General features: G+C 40.0%; 1 protein-coding gene across 15 annotated transcripts in view; it reads left to right on the top strand.

Moving 5' to 3' along the window:
- TASP1 (taspase 1) overlaps positions 1-16,420 on the top strand; it is a 353,026-nt gene that overhangs the window by 178,607 nt on the left and 157,999 nt on the right. The gene's annotated exons all lie outside the window — the stretch shown is intronic.

Here is a 16,420-nt window from a genome sequence, read left to right as displayed (position 1 = left end):
CTGTATTCTTCTTTCTGACCTTTCTCAGGGTTCATCTTGTCCAAATAGTGAAGAGCTATGACCGCTCATTCTAGTGCTTGCTTGGTGCCATGATATTGATCCAAGTTCGACCCATTGTCCAAGGGCAGATTTTTTTCCCTTTCCTCCACCCTGAGGCCCTTTTCTAATAAAGTGAGTGTGCCTTTATCAAGTCCTAAACCATTTAACACAAGGCCCAATTTAACTTTTGGGCTATTCATTCATTCATCTAAAAAGTATTTATTGATCACCTGTTATATGTCAGACGCTATTCTAGGTCATGGGTGGTGAACAAGATGTTCTAGTTGCCATTGCATTCTAGTGGACACATGTACATATTTATAGTATGTGTATAGTAAAAGTATTTGTATATATGTGTCTCTATGTATAAAATTTAATATATACACTGTTCTCTAGCTCTTATTTAAGTAAATTGTATCTCACCAACAGGGTTGTAAGTTTTGCAGAAACAAATTTTTTTTTTACTATTTTGTGTACCACACTGCTTGGGAGAATGCTGAGTACAGAGTAGGTATTTAGTACGTTCAGTAACGTCACAAAAAATGGAATGCATAGACAAATGCATTCAAGTGAGATACAAAACCTCACATACTATTGCCTTGATACAATTACAGTCTAGCCTTCTGTGTAAATGCCCTCCTGTTACGGGTTCAAGATACAGTAACTCAGTATATATGGATACATGACTTCATTTATAGTTCACAATGTAAACACTGAAGTGTTTCTAGACCTACAGTTGTAAACTCAAGCACTAATAGACAGTATTGATAACATGCATTTGTAATTATCTAACTGTATACCCTCTCAATACGGTAACAAATATAAAAAATATTGAGGCATCCAGAAACTTGATAGGAGCTGCAGTATCAGCAGTCACCATTTGCTAAGGGAAAACACCCTCCTGTGTGTCTCCTCTGGTCTCAGTGCTTCACTTCTGCCACTTCCAATCACCAAATGTGTTGGGGGGGTTAGTTCCCACATCAAGCAATTCTCTGATTCTCTGGACACCAGCTGCGTGTCCCACAGTTGAACTCAATTTTGACACTCTCTACCTGGAGATAGCATTACATCCCACAGGTTAAGGGTTCAGTACCACAGGATCGAACCTCTCCCACCCACTCCAGATGCCAATCACAAGTCCAGGCTGTCACCTGTGTTTCTGACCCACAGCTGAAAATTTCTGAGGTTCTCACCGCTGCCTCCTTGGGATCTCTTAATTAGCTAGAGTGGCTCATAGAACTCAGGAAACAGTTTACTTACTAGGTTACTAGATATAGCTTTTGATATAAAAAGATACAACTCATGAATAGCCAGGTAGAAGAGATTTATAGGGCAAGGTATGTGGAGCTTCTGTGTCTTCTCTGGGCTCACTGGTCTCCTGGTAACTCCACGTGTTTGCCAAAGTGGAAGCTCTCCAGACACCATCCTTTTGGGTTTTTATGGAGGCTTCATTACATAAGCAGGATTGATTAAATCATTGCTGATTGGTGATTAATTCAACCTCTAACTCTTCTCCCTGCCCTGATGTGGAAGGTGTGGGGCTGAAAGTTTCAACCTTCTAATCACATGGTTGGTTCCCTGGCAACCAGCTCTCATCCTTAGGTTACCTAAGGGTTTTCCAAGAGTCACCACATTAACATAAACTCTGGTGTGGTTGAAAGGGGCTTATTATGAATAACCAAAAACGTTCATTTCACTTTTATTGCTCTGGAGCTATTTCAGGAACTGGGAACAAAACTAAATATTGTAACAAAAGATGCACCTATATAGCTCTTACATAGGAAATCACAAGGGTTTTAGGAATTGTGTGCCAGGAGACCTGAATCAAGATCAAAATATATATTTCTTATTATATCAAAATATCACATCATTCTATCAGGCTTTCTGGACAGATACTGTAAGAAGTCATTCTACCACAGTGAGCTAGATAGATTTATTTACTTAAAGGTAAAGTTTACAAGAGCACAGCAAAGTAGTTGCTACATTAAACTGATTCTAAGTTTGAATTAAAAGCATGATGGGAAGCCTCAATATCATGTACTTCTGCACAGTCGGTGAGCAGGATCTGACCTTACAAAGTAAAAGTGAACAAAGTTTGTTTATAGGGCAAAATGGCATATGTGAGGAAACAACTCCTAGAAGGAAAAACTCACAAGGAACAGCAACAGATGAGTGTATAATGTTGTAAAGGTCTGTTGTCCTTTGATGGTCTTTGTGCAGTAATGGGTGGAGACAGTCCCCTGCACTCCCAAGTGCTTATCTGCACTATGCTTATCTGCATTATTTGATCACATCTTTGTTTACCAAGTCAAATGGAGATACTCAGAAAACTATAAGACACTGATGAAAGAAATTGAAGAGAACACAAACAGATGGAAAGATATACTGTGTTCATGGACTGAAAGAATTAATATTCTTAAAATGAACATACTACCCAAGGCAATCTACAGATTCAGTGCAATCCCTATCAAAATACCAATGGTATTTTTCACAGAACAAGAAAAAATCATTTTAAAATTTGTATGGAAACACTATGGACCCCGAATAGCCAAAGCAATCTGGAGAATGAAGAACAGAGCTGGAGGTATCATGGTCCCTGACTTCAGACTATACCACAAAGCTATAGTAATCAAAACAGCATGGTGCTGGAACAAAAATAGACACATGGATCAGTGAAACAGAATAGAAAGCCTAGAAATAAATCCACACACTTACGGCCTATGACAAAGGAGGCAGGAATATACAGGGGAGGAGGGACAGCCTCTTCAATAAGCGGTGCTGGGAAACCTGAACAGCTACATGTAAAAGAAGGAAATTAGGACATTTTCTAACAGCATATACAAAAATAAACTCAAAATGGATTAAAGACCTAAATATAAGACCAGAAGCCATAAAACTCTTAGAAGAAAACATAGGTCGTACACTCTTTGACATAAATTGTAGCAGTATTTTTTTTGATCTGTCTTCTAAGGCAAAGGAAACAAAAGCAAAAATAAACAAGTGGGACCTAATTAAACTTAAAAGCTTCTGCACAGCAAAGGAAACCATCGACAAAACAAAAAGACAACCTACTGAATGGGGGAAGATATTTGCAAGTGATATGCCCGATAAGGAGTTAATATCCAAAATATGTAAGCAGCTCATACAATTCAACATCAAAACAAGCAACCCAATTAAAAAATGGGCAGAAGACCTGAAAAGACATTTTTCCAAAGAAGACATACAGATGGCCAATAGGCACGTGAAAAGATGCTCGACATTGTTAACCATCAGAGAAAGGCAAATCAAAACCACAGTGAGATATTACCATACGCCTTCCAGAATAACTATCAAAAAAGATCACAGGACTTCCCTGGTGGCACAGTGGTTAAGAATCCTCCTGCCAATGCAGGGGACACGGGTTCAAGCCCCGGTCTGGGAAGATACCACATGCTGCGGAGCAACTAAGCCTGTGTGCAACAACTACTGAGCCTGTGCTCTAGAGCCCACGAGCCACAACTACTGAGCCCATGCCTGTGTGTGCCTTAGAGCCCATGCTCCACAACAAGAGAAGCCACCGCAGTGAGAAGCCTGCACACCACAGCAAAGAGTACCCCCCACTCGCCACAACTAGAGAAAGCCCATGCACAGCAACAAAGACCAACGCAACCAAATATAAAATAAATAAATAAATTTATTTTAAAAAAAAGGTCACAAATAACACATGGTGAGTATGTGGAGAAAAGGGACCCCTTGTACACTGCTGGTGGGAATGTAAATTGGTGTAGCCACTGTGGAAAACAGGTTTCTCAAAAAACTAAAAATAGAATTACCATATGATCCAGCAGTTCCACTCCTGGGTATATACTGAAGAAAACGAAAACAGTAGTTCAAAAAAATATATGCAATGTTCATAACATTATTTACAATAGCCAAGATATGGAAGCAACCTAACTGTCCATCCACAGATAAATGGATAAAGAAGATGTGATGCCACACACACACACACACACACACACACACACACACACACACACACACACACTGAAATACTACTCAACCATCAAAAGGAATGAAATTTTGCTATTTGTAACAACATGAATGGACTTGGAGGGTATTATGCTTAGTGAAATAAGTCAGAAAGAGAAAGACAAATACTGTATGTTATCACTTACATGTGGAACCTAAAAAATAAACTAGTGAATATAACAACAACAAAAAAAACAGACTCACAGATACGGAGAACAAACTAGTGGTTACCAGTGGGAGCAGGGACGGGGGAGGGTAAGATAGGGGTAGGGGATTAAGATGTACAAACTACTGTGTTTAAAATGAATTGTACAGCACAGGGAATACAGCCAATATTTTATAATAACTATAAATGGAGTATAACCTTTAAAAATTGTGAATGACTATGTGGTACACCTGAAACTTATATAATACTATAAATCAACTATACCTCAAAAAAAAAAAAATACTAGCATTGTCTTCCTGAAGCAAAAGGCCTTGCTCATGAACACTGGTGCCTTAGATTATATTGTAAATATTATATGGTATTTAGCACAAATGGAATCTAGAATTTCATGAGCAATAACTTTACCCAGAAAAATTTTTTTTCATGTTTTAAACACTTTTGTGTACTTATGATTGATTAGTGAACTTAATCCAGAGTATTTTCACTTCCCTCACAGACAACTTGCCATCCAGTCTCATAGAATTGAGGGATATTTGTTTTGTTTTGATTTTGTCTTGTTTCATGTGAGCAGGCCGAGGATTGCTGAGAATGATTTTCTTGATTTGGGAATATTATAGATGGTGACTCTAGCCTGTAGTAAATCTGATAAGATGGATCAGAAGAATAAGAACTGACCATGGAGAAAAAACAATTTGTTGATTTTTCATACCAAGTTTACATCTCAGAAGATGTTCTGTAAAGATACTTGATCCTTTTAAACTATAGAGAGGTATGCTTGCAGATTTTGTTTTAGGGGTACCATGTCACATTTCCTTGTCTAAAATCCACATGGCCCCAGCATTTGTAGGTGCCAAGAATGTAACTAACTCCATCTGTAGGCTTTCCTCAGAGAAGTTTATCAGGACACCCCGACTCTAAGCAAAATCACAATTAATTTTATTAAAGTATGTTCATATGAAAATTCCAGTGAGAGTAGGAGGCAAGAATACTAAACAAGTCTATTTTTAAGGTCATATGAAAAAATCACATGAAAGTAAGAAAGAATATTGTACAAATAATGAATAATGTGAAAATAATGAACAATGAGAGGAAAATAATGAATAAGCAGAGGCCCAGTCAGGTAGAATATACTATAAAACTATAATAGAGCCAGTTGGTATCTGTATGGGAATAGTTTCATCAGTGGAACAAAGGACAATCTAGGTGTAGATGCACATATATATGAGAATGTAATATGTGATTAAAAATTCATTTCAAGTCAGTGGGTAAGAGGTGAATTTTACAACAAATTTATATTGGTCAATAAGACAGTCCTTACACCAAAATTAATTCCAGATAGACTGAAGTTTTAAATATAAAAGCTGAAATTTTAAAGCACTAACAGAAAACATAGACAACTTATTTTCATAATTTTGGGTTATATAAGGCCTTTCTGAAAAACTCCCAACACAGAAGCCATAAAGGAAAATGACTGATAAATTTGACCACAGAAGCATTAAAAACTTCTCTATTACCAAAGAAAAAAAAAGTCATAGACAAAATCAAAAGATATATGATAAACTGAGGAAAAATATTTACAATACATATGACCAAGGAATTTAACAAATTAGTAAGAAAAAATCCAAAAACCCAGTAGAGAAATGGGTAAAGGAAATTTTCGGTTTGGGATTCTGTTTGTTTTGTATGACAGAAACCCAGCTATAGGGTCTTAAAAGGGAGCTTTCCTTTTCTCACCTAAGAAGTCTGACAGCCCAGAGGTGGCACAGTGGCTGCACAGTGCACCGGGGGTCTAGCTCTCTTCCTGTTTGGCTGTCTTTATGGGTGTTTTCATTCTTTGTTCCACCTCTAGGCACCACATCCGAGGCAAATGGCAGCAGCCAATAAGATACATGCTAATCAGGTCTGCCTTTAACAAGCTCTGCTAGCAACTCTGCCCCTTAGCCTGCCAACTGCAAAGGAGTTTAGGAAGCTGGGCAAACTTCTGTCCCAAACAAAATTAAGGTTTGTCTGAAAGAAAGAAAGGGAGAATGGCTAATGGGTAGGCAACCAGTTGTGTGTGTCACAGATCTGAAAGCAACTCACAGATAAGGAGATACAAATGGCTCATAGACATTGAACATTTTTCATAATTAAATAAATGCAAAACAAGCAACAATCAGGTATCATTTTTCATGTATAAGATTAGTAGTAATCAAAGAGTTTGCTGATGCCTAGTTTTGGTAAGGTTATGGGGAAACAGGCACTCTCAAACACTTTCCTATGCGTATAAATCTTCTTAGAAGGCTGTTTGGGAATCTGTAGCAAATAATTTCAGTGAATATGCTGATGGATTCATCAACTCTGCATTGAGAAATGTATCCTGTATATTCATACATGTATGAAAGGTAAATGTCCAGATGTCTACTGCAGCATTATTTGTAATGGCAACAAACAAACGAAACTAGAAATGACCTAAATGCCCACCACTAGGGAACTAATTAAAGAAGTGATAGCATATATGTCCAAGAGTATAGTCATTTTTAAAAAGGGTGAGCTGAATTTGTGTGCGCTGATATGGAAGGATCTCCAAGTTAAATTATTGAATTTTAAAAGCCAGAAACAGAATAGTTTATGTAACATGGTCCAATTGAGTGAAAAATTGAAAAAGGATGTGTGTGTCAGTATGGATAATTTCATAAAGGCTATACAGGGGGGTCTTGGTGGCACTCACCTCTATGGAATGGCACTGCAGTAAGGCATACTTTCATTTACAGTCAGTGTCTGCGGGGGGGTTTGGTTCCAGGATCCCCTGGTGATATTAATCCTCAAGTCCCTTGTATAAAGTGGTTTAGTATTTGCTTATAAACTTATACACATCCTCCTGTCTGCTTTAAATCATCTCTAGATTACTTATAATATGTGATATAGTGTAAAAACTATGTAAATAGGTGCTGGAGTGCAGCAATTTCAAGTTTTGGAATTTTTTTTTCAAATATTTTTGATCCACGGTTGAATCTGTGGATGTGGAACTTGTAGATACAGAGAGCTAACTGTATATTATTTTGTTTGTTTATTTAGAACTGTATGTATAATACATTTTTTTAAAGTACAGTAATAAATTGAAAATGTGCCTTTTGTCAGGGGAGATTCAAGAGAGTTAATAACTAGTAGGGACACCAGCCATTAACAGTCAGCTGAATACTAGCCGTTCCTTCTCTTGACTTGAAATGAGGAATACCCTGGTGGTCTGGCATGATTATATACGGGGATAGATTTCTTTACTACATTGGAAACATCATTGCCCCAAGGCCACAATACCTGTATTGCTGTTCTCTCACTTGCTTAGGTTTTTTTTTTTTTCCTTCAGATGTCTCGCTGGTCATTTATTTATCATTATCCCAGGACAGAGAAGCTATCCCTGACCATCCTGATTAAAATGCTGTCTCCCTGTGTACCCACCATATTACTGTTATCTCCCCTATGCTGCTTGATTTTCCTTTCTACCACTGGTGGTATTTGTTTATTGTCTGTCATATCATAGATGACTTGGTGTCTTAGTCCAGGTGCGCTACCCACACAAAATACCACATACTGGGTGGTTTATAAACAAAAGAAATTTATTTCTCCCAGTTTTGGAGGCGGGGACTTCAAGATCCAGTGGCCCGTATTGTCAAGTGAGGGCCTTCTTCCAGGTAGCAGACTTCTCATTGTATCCTCACATGGCCAGAAGGGAAAGGGAACTTTCTTGGGCCTATTTTATAGGGACACTAATCATGTTCATGAGAACTCTGTTCTTATGACCTACTCACCTCCCAAAGGCCACACTTCCTAATACTGTCACATTAGGTATTAGATTTTCAACATATGATTTTGAGGTGACACAAACATTCAGACCATGTTGGATACAGATTTTGCCTTAATCATCGTGTACCCAAGGCCCCATAAACAGTGCTTGGCACAAGGTTGATTCTTAAATATTTTAAAGTGAATATTTACAGAATATGGAGCATTTGTTGAATGGATGTCATACTTCTCAAATTCATGGCTTCTAGTCTAGCATTAATAAGAAAGTATGAACTGCGCCACCCACTGTACCCTCACGGAGGACACTTTACCTGGTCTGGACCCCTGTCTCCTGCCACCATCACCATTTCTGCCTTGCGACACTCCTGGAGATGGAAGTTCTGGCAGCTGTAACTGGTGGGGATGGTGTTCTCTACAACCCCCAGCAGCTTGGGGGGACCCCGCAGAGTCTGAGGGCAGAGGATCTTTGTCTTACTTGTCAACGTTAACATGTAAAGTTCTAGGACCAGGGCTGGTAAACCAGCCCTTTGGCTTCCCCTCCCATGAGTCTTCAGTTCTCTGTAGGCTGCTCTAACCTGCTTCTCTGTCAGGGATTCACATTCTCATCCTGTCATCGTTGCTTAAGGGTGAGGTTTTGGAATCCTTGATCCCTCCACATACAGGTAAAATGTTGGGCTGGAATATTCAGAAAAAGAAGATAACCCCCGATCCTGCTTGAATTGCTTCGTGATTTTTGAAGTATGTTGTCTTTTCTCCTCAGCTGAATTGTTCCCTTGAGGACAGAAACCTTGTGTCAAATTAAAAAAAAAAAATCTCCTGTCATTTCTAAAACAGTATGAGGTGTGTACATTCTATGTTTGGTTAAACCAACAAGCAGAGGCTTTAATGGAATCCTTAATTTGGTTTCTTGCTCCAAATCTTTGTGGCAGAATCAATAAATTTATTCAAAGACTGAATGTCTCTCCGATATGTTTAGGTTCTGATTATAATTTAGAATTTTCTGTTTTGAAATAAATTGACTTTTCTTGTATTTCAGATTTTGTTAGGTAAGGGATTTCAAAAGGGTCATTGGCCACACTTAGCTCTCTTCAGCTCAACTCAACTAAACCCAACTCAACTCTCCTCTCTAAGGAGTTCAGTTGGAGTCTTTAAAACTATGCTTATCACCAGAAAACCACACATAATGATGACACTCTAGAGCTGTGGTAGAGGTGGGTTTTTGAGGGCAGGTGTGTCCTCAGGGTTTGTAGTGAGAGGATCTGGATCAGTCGTCTGGTTCCTCACTCCCGTCTTCCCCTTTGTGTTTTCGTAGGTCATTTACCTTCCTGTGCCTCAGCTTCTTCCTTTCATTCCTTCAGTTTCTCATCTGCCAAATGAATGTAGTAATAACTGTCCCATTGGGATTTTTGTGGGAGCAGGAAAGGAGAGAATGCAGTTAAGTTAATGTACGTCTTATAGGATGATGGCGACAGTCTTATAGACGTCTCCTCGGAGGTAGGATATTGTGGCACTTCATTAATGACACTGTCATCTCTGAACTTAGGGACTAGCTCCCCTCGTTATGTTATGTGGTCTTCATGTCATTCTTCTATACTTCACATCCATGAAAAATATGGTAACTGAAGTGCATCTTTAGAGGAAAGTTCCTTGATCTTTCAGGAAGTATAAACTGTTATCCTGCTTTTGTGTCTAAGGAATATTTATAATCTCTCTTGTTTTTTTGAAGGTAGAGGTATATGTTTTCAGTAGGGAACATTCATTATTCCCTAGTCCATTTTCTTTCTCACTTGACCTCCAAACAAACCATGTCTCTCTCTCTCTTTCTCTCTGTCATTGTATCTCTTTTTCTCAATATATGTATAATTCCTTGAAGAGAAAATGCCATTCAAGTGGTTTGTCATCTAGACTTTAAAAAGAAGAAAGCAATACACAGAACTGTATTTAAAAGACAGAGATTCTTTGTTAAATGTGATGGGAAGGTAGAAGAATAGCAGCTGCCTTCTGGCTACAGAATTACTCTCTTGATAGGTTCTCACATGTTGAAGAGGAAGTGTTGTATCATGTTTTGCAAAAGGAGCTCTAATGTTTTGGCTTGCTGGCATCCAGTAATGGCTGGTTGCTGCTGGTGGGGAGACACGAATCTTTAAAACTGAAAATACTCCTGCCCGTTAGAACTGTTAGAGACATTAGAGGTTACTAATCCAGTCTCTCAGTTTTTCAGATGAGGGAAGAAAGCACGGTTCAGAGAGATAAAGTGGCTTGTCCAAGTTCGAGTAGACAGCACCAATCTCCTGGTTGTGTAGCCCCATCTTCTATCCATTTGTGTTTTGTGGACATCTGTGGATTTGTCTGTCCATGCATGACCCCACTCCACTGGACTCTTGGATAAAGTTCATTGCTCTAGGCTTAACCCCTAGGCAAAGCCAGGCCAATCAGACTTCCCTATCTTTCGAAGTCTGGTGGCCTCTGAGAATGTGAAACCTGATAAAGAGAGGAAGTTGCTCTGGTGGCGAAAGTTGTATCAGGTATACAGCTCTGGGCCTATCCATAGATGGCCATTACCATCCATACAGAAGAAGCTGTTTCCAGCTGTTCCTGAAACCCATCACATCCCCACCCTTCCAGAAGTTGTTTTTTTTTTTTTTCCTCTTGGATTTTATGAGCCAATGAATCCTCCTTTTTACTTAAAATCATTCTAATTGGGATTCTGGCACTAGCAATCAAAAGAATATGGATTAATATTCCCGCTAACTTCTCTACTTTAATACTTACAGGGATTTTCTTTAACAATTTCTTCAAATTCTTCATTCTTAAAGATATTGCACAAATACAGTAAGCAGGTGTCTCATTTGTTTACAGTCTGGATTTACAATCTTAATGAATATCCAGATACACACATTTGATCACGGTGAATATGTTTCTTACCATCTGTAATTATAATTTCATTCCATAGTAGTTATAGATTCGGGCATTTAAAGAATCAATTTGAGATATTTTAGTAGGGTGAATGAAGCTTAATTTTTATTATTTCTTTGTTTCTATTAGTCTTCTTTACTTTATGCACCTACTTGCACATGGAACTTTGGATTGTCTTAGTTAGTTAATTTTTGCCCCCCCCCAATTCCCTATTTGATTATAGAAAGCACTTATCACAGAGCCCAACATGTCACACTATGTTAATTTTTCCTACTGGGAAGAACAAGAAAGTGTCTCCTTTTATACAGACACTGTTTAACATTTTAACTTGGTAAATTGATACTCCATCACCACCACCATCCAATCACCGAATCAGTTGAGCACTAGTTCCAGCCAATGTAGAAGGTTAACCAGGTAAGTATAGTAATAGATGTTGTTCAACATGATAATCTTTGAGAACCAGCAAAATGCTGAAGTGTGCTCCTACCCTTAACATTCTACCACCAAATGTTTAAATAGCACCTCAGAGGTTACAAAGTTAATATATAAATTCAACCCTCACAACAACCAAGAAAGATATCTTTTAATATCCATGGTTTATAATTGGATATTAAAGAAGAAACTGAAGCATAGAATTTTTTTTAATATGTCTTGCTTAAGACCACAGTTACTACCTTGAGAGTCAAAACAGGGTTTTCGGTCTGAGTCAGTGTCGTTTTGTTTTGTTTTGTTTTTTTAAACACCACAGTGATAATATGAAATCTGACTACTTTCCATGAAAATTTTGGAATCTTCAAATACTTTAATCATTGTGTCATTAAATCTTTGAATGAATGCATATCAAGGGTGAGGAGCCCTGATTTAAGCTTCCATGGTGCCCAGGGGCCCCACCCCCTTTCAGAGCATGCATGTACTGTCTTGCCATCCTTGATACAGCACTGCAGGAGTGTGTGTGTGTGTGTGTGTGTGTGTGTGTGTGTGTGTGTGTGTGTGTGTGTGTGTGGGTTGGGGATAGGGGAAGGTGGTGAATAAGTAGAAGTACTCTGTTAGTCTCTAAGAGGGCCTCAAAGGTGAATCAGATACTCTGACCCCAAAGAGCTTGGGTCTGTATACAAGGCACTGGAGCTGAAGAATAGATTTCAGTTCATGGAGGGGAGGAGAGGGAGCTGAGAAGGACAGTTCACAACAGTGGGCCCACGGGGGAAGTCTTGGGGAAATGGAATATAGGAAGTCCAATCTGGCTGGAGCACATGCTGTGTAAAAATAATAGGGAGATAAGGTTGGGAAGACAGAGGAGGTCTGGGCCCGGCTAAGGAGTTTAGACATTATTCCATGAGCAGTTGGGAGTCATTGAAAATTTCTGAATGGTTTAACGGTATGATCATAGCTGGGGTGCGTATTTCTTATTAGAGTAAACTTTGATGTCAGTTTCCCATGCCCATATCCATCCTGTGAACAACCATATTGGTTCTGCTTGCAGAACGTATCCCAGACCCACCCTCTGCTCACCGTCTCCACTGCCACCAGGCTCACCCAAGCCACTGGCGTCTCACAACCAAGCTCTTTTAGTGGCTTCCTGCTTCCACACTTGCCCTGCCCATCTGTTCTGCACAGCAGAGTAACCTCCTACAAACACAAATAAAAACCATCACTGACCTGGTTAAAGCCCTCTGTCATCTTTTCATCACACTTGGAGTAATATCCAAACTCCTTTCTGGGCCTTCTCTAACCTTATGTGATGTAGCCCCGCTTCCCTCTGAACTCAGATTCTACCCTCCCTCCCCCTTCTTCACTTGGCTTTGCCACTCTAGCCTCCTTTTATTTCCTGAACTTCCAGACTCCTTCCCACCTCTGGGTATCTGCATTTGCTTGTTCATCCGCCTGGAATGTTCCTTCCCCGGATCTTCACATGGTTAGCGCCTTATCAAAGATGCCTTCCCCGACCCTTGATGTAAAGTATTAGCCCCAGTCACGCCCTACAACACTTGCCTGGATTCATTTTCTTCACCGTACTTCCTACTAACTGGGTGGATTTCCTTGTTGATTTGTGACTTTATTACTTGTCTCCCAACCTGCTCAACTTGATGTGAGCAGGTACCTCATTTGTTCACTGCCGTGTCCCCAGTGCCCAACGAGCCCTGGCACATCGTACACAATTCATTGGATTAATTTCTCTAAGAGGTGAGTGACTGGATCAGGAAGGACAAGGAGAGTGCATGGGAGTCCTGTCGGTGGGAATGACGGAGCGGAGGCAGGCACAGGTGCACCCACAGAGAACTGACAGGACTTGACGTGGTTTGAAGAGTTGAGTCATTGGAGAGGGAAGAGGTAGAAGGTTCTGAGCTTGGGTGAGCTGTGAGGACCCCAGGAGAAGTGACCAGATTTGGTGAGAAAGGAGCGATTGTAGAGGTGCCAAGACTTTGAGTGCAGGTGGGGTGGAGCTCTCCAGCAGGCGGTTGGGACGTAAGCTTATCCAGAGTTTCCTGTTCCTGAGAGGCTTTGCTGCAAAGCAGGCAGAACCATGGGCTTCAAGAGACGTGGGGGGAAGCCTTCCTCCTCAACTGTGGCGTGGCTGTGACTTGTCATTGAACCCCTCTGAACCTCAGGTTCCTCATCTGTAAAGTGATCATAAAATGCCTTCTCGTGGTGGTTCTGAAAATTAAACTACAGAACATGAAAACATGGAACTAGGGCCTGACACAGGGTAATTTCTCAGTGACTGTTAATTCCCTGTCTCCTTTCCCTCTTGTCTAAGAGGCTGAGGAGTAAAAACTTTACCCTAGTTCCGCAGTATAAATCTGTGTTGCTTTTCTTTGCAAAGCAATGTGTGTATGTGTTTTAAAAAGGCAAGCAGTACCCCCAGGCTTACACTGAAAATGAGTAGTTCCCTGTCCCAACCCTCCACAGCCCCCTCGTTTTCCTCTCCCCGGAGGCTACTACTTTTAACTCTCTTAGCTATTTTTTCTCAAACTTACACCTATAATTCAATATGACATGTTTATACTACTATTTCTTGATTTTTCAATTTTAAATATTATTTGGATATCAGATTTAGATGTTATCATCTTCACTCCAGGGAAGGCAAGGACTTAGTAGTTCCTTTATACTTCCAACTTCAAACCTACACTCACCCACACAGGCCTTTTCTCCTTTTAATGTATTATATTCCTATTTTTCAGTTCATCAGTATCGTGAGCTTATATTTTTTACTCTAGCTATTGACATCTGAGCTACATAGTGGGCTGTGATTCTATTTCATTTCCTGTAGAAATTTTTATTTATTCTGCAGTTAATATTTGCCTCACTTTTTTTTTTTTTTTTTTTTTACCAATCACTCTTTCATTCTCAGCCTTCCCACAAAATCTGAAACATTTCTTCTCAATAATTTCAAATGCAACATGTATCTTGTATGTTTAATTTTTTCCCCTCCTTGGTAATACCTTTCCAGCTTCCTCTGGCTTTCTGCTGTTTTGGTCTGTTGGCTTTCCAAGCCTGTGTGTAGCTGTGTGTCACCCAGGAATACTTTTGTTTTGGATCCCCTGTTTGCAGCTCTTCTTTTCTTTCTCATTATTTTCGTTGCTCCTTCATTTTGCTGAGGCACATTCATCCTACAGCTTTCTGAGAAAGAGTGCACAGGAGGTGAATTCTTTGAGACTTTGTTGAGCTTTATTCTCCTTTCACGCTTGATGGACATTTTGGCCAAGGGTAGAATTCTAGGTTGGAAATAATTTTCTCTCAGCATTTTGAAGATAATACCTCCTAATCTTCTAGTTCCCAGTGTTGCTGTTGAGAAATCCGATGCCATTATGATCCCCTTGCCTTCCCTGTGATCTTTTTTCCCCATTTGGAAATTTTTAGACCTTTCTCTCTTTCCTCAGTATTTGATATTTCATAGTGATATGTCTCCATGGCACTCTTTTTTTTTTCCCCCATGTGTTGTGCTGGGAGGTTCATGAGCCTTGTCAGTCTGAACACTCATCCTTCAATTCTTGGAATTGCTTTTTAATTATTTTTTGAAATTTCTTCCCTTTCATTTATTTTCTCTCTTTGAAATTCCTCTTATTCAGATATTGGATCTTCTGGCCTGTTCTTCTGATTTAAAATTTTTGTTTTCTCTCATTTATCATCCTGTCCTTTTTGTGTTTCTCTTCTTTTTTCTTTTTCTTTTTCTTTTTTTTTGGCTGCGCCATGCAGCTTACAGGATCTTAGTTCCCCGACCAGGGATCAAAACTGGCCCTCACAGTGAAAGTGCTGAGCCCCAACCACTGGACCACCAGGGAATCCACCTCCCCATTTAAAAAAAAAAATGGTTCTTCTGATCAAAGTGTTTGCCTAAGTTTTCCCTCTGTTACCTTTTGCTTGTTTGCTTTCTGTGTTTCCTGGAGGCCTAATGGAAACAACTAGTGATCCTAGGTTGTCTAAGTACCAAGAAGCTGAACTGAAAACCTTCTGTGTATGAGTCACACTTGTCATCTGGAAGCCCTCCCCATAAGGCAAGGACAAGCTATGTTTTTAGGTTCTCTCAAATAGGTCTTTACTCTTGAGCTGGTTGGAACTGAGACTGGAAATACTCTTGAGACTGGAAAGGAATTAACCAGTCTCTTGCTTGGAGGATATCAGCCTACCTTCTTGCATCTTGAGAGCCTGTGAGTGAAGGGAGCTGGTTATTTCACTGTTTAACATAAAGGCTCCCCTTTAGCCCCTGTTTTCAGCATGGAGCCTCCCATCTGCCCTGGGCTGAGCCTGATGACCCCAAGTCTCAAGTCCCTCTGGTTCAGCATCTCTAGAGAGTAAATGTCCTGCTTTCTCTAGGGTTAGGGAGGAGTAACTTCCTCTCTAGGTAGGAATCTGGGGCTCGAGGTCAGGGGTCGGCAAACTTTTTCTGTGAAGGGCCAGAGAGTAGATTTTAAACTTTGTGGGCTACACTGTAGTCTCTACCACATATTCTTCTCTTCCTCTTCCTTCTCTTTTTCTCTCTCTTAAAAAAAGAAAGTTTAAAATGTAAAATAAACACTCTTCGCTTGCAGACAGCACAAAAACAGGCTGTAGAGCAGGCAGGTCATAGTTTACCGACCCCTGGTCTAGAGGATCCTTTTGGACACTCTCGACCAATGATCTTTATTCCAGGCCCACCCTGCACCCCTGCCTTCAGAAGAACTTGATGCCTCCAATTTCTGGTCCTTTTTATGACAAAACTGGATGGCTTCTTACAGGTGTCCCTCGACTCCAACCAGCCTCCCCGCCCCCCCGACCCATGGAAGCTTAGGTTTCAGCTTTCCCAGGTCCACTAGGTGAGCAACTGCTTGTCCATCTTCTTTCTGTTTTCTAAAAGGTCAGTTTTTTTCTTGTCTCTCTCTCTGTCCTTATTAGGCCATGCCTTTTTCCCCTTCCCTTTCCCCCAGTTTACTGGCATTTGAGAAAGGAGTGGAGATAAATGCATGTGTTTAATCTACTGAGTTTAACCAGAAGCTCCCCCCAAATCCAATTTGGTTGGTTTTTATTTTTATT

Source organism: Physeter macrocephalus, chromosome 14 (assembly GCF_002837175.3).
Source record: "Physeter macrocephalus isolate SW-GA chromosome 14, ASM283717v5, whole genome shotgun sequence".
Classification (NCBI taxonomy): Eukaryota; Metazoa; Chordata; class Mammalia; order Artiodactyla; family Physeteridae; genus Physeter; species Physeter macrocephalus.
This window is presented reverse-complemented; position numbering and strand designations above follow the sequence as displayed.